The sequence below is a fragment of the Trematomus bernacchii genome, unplaced genomic scaffold (assembly GCF_902827165.1).
Source record: "Trematomus bernacchii unplaced genomic scaffold, fTreBer1.1, whole genome shotgun sequence".
NCBI lineage: Eukaryota > Metazoa > Chordata > Actinopteri > Perciformes > Nototheniidae > Trematomus > Trematomus bernacchii.
Genome location: NW_022987740.1, coordinates 172,501 through 173,418, shown reverse-complemented (window position 1 = coordinate 173,418; position 918 = coordinate 172,501).

Here is a 918-nt window from a genome sequence, read left to right as displayed (position 1 = left end):
ATGAGCTCAGACCCCTCCTTTTTATTTTTGTATCATTTTATTTTCAGCCCTTTTGAAACAGGAAGTGAAACAGAGGGATATGAGGCATGGCTAGAATGGGTGATCTGTTTGGTATTTTGAGCAAAACACTTCATAGACATGTTTTTTATATATGTGTATATCTGAGACCTATGCTATTGCCTAGAAATAGCATGATAGGTCACCTTTAAGTAAGTTCTGGAGGACATTTTACGCAGACAACAGCGCCATCGTGTGGGCCTTCAAGTCAAATGTAGCTTCTCCTTTACTTCTTTGTTTGTTCCTTTTAATGTTTTAAAAGTGGAAAGGATTGACTTCTGCTTCTGTGAAGAAAGCATTTCCCAAATTGGGATCAATAAAGTACATCTTCTCTTATCTTCTCTGTACTGCAGTGATACCTTCAATAACCACATGCCGTTCTTCAACATGACTCAGCAGACATCACACGGCCAGTCAAAGGTGTTCCACTGGGAACACATGATCAAATCAACACTCAGGCTTCAACATAGAGATGATTGCCTCAGTTTAAGGATCACTGACACAGAGGCGCTCGGTGCTTCATGACTCGGCTCTGTAATTAAAAAACATATATATATATAAACTGCTCAAATATACACATCACAAATAAAACACAATATAAAAGGCTCTGGATAAACACTATCAAACATTGATGATGATGATGATGATGATGATGATGATGATGCGTCACAACTCTTTAAAACTGGATTCTGGTTTCAGCCTTTTCTCCAGAACTGAGGGTAGAAAATTTAATTCAGAGGGAAGGTTTCAGAAATGTGTGTGTGTGTGTGTGTGTGTGTGTGTGTGTGTGTGTGTGTGTGTGTGTGTGTGTGTGTGTGTGTGTGTGTGTGTGTGTGTGTGTGTGTGTGTGTGTGTGTGTGT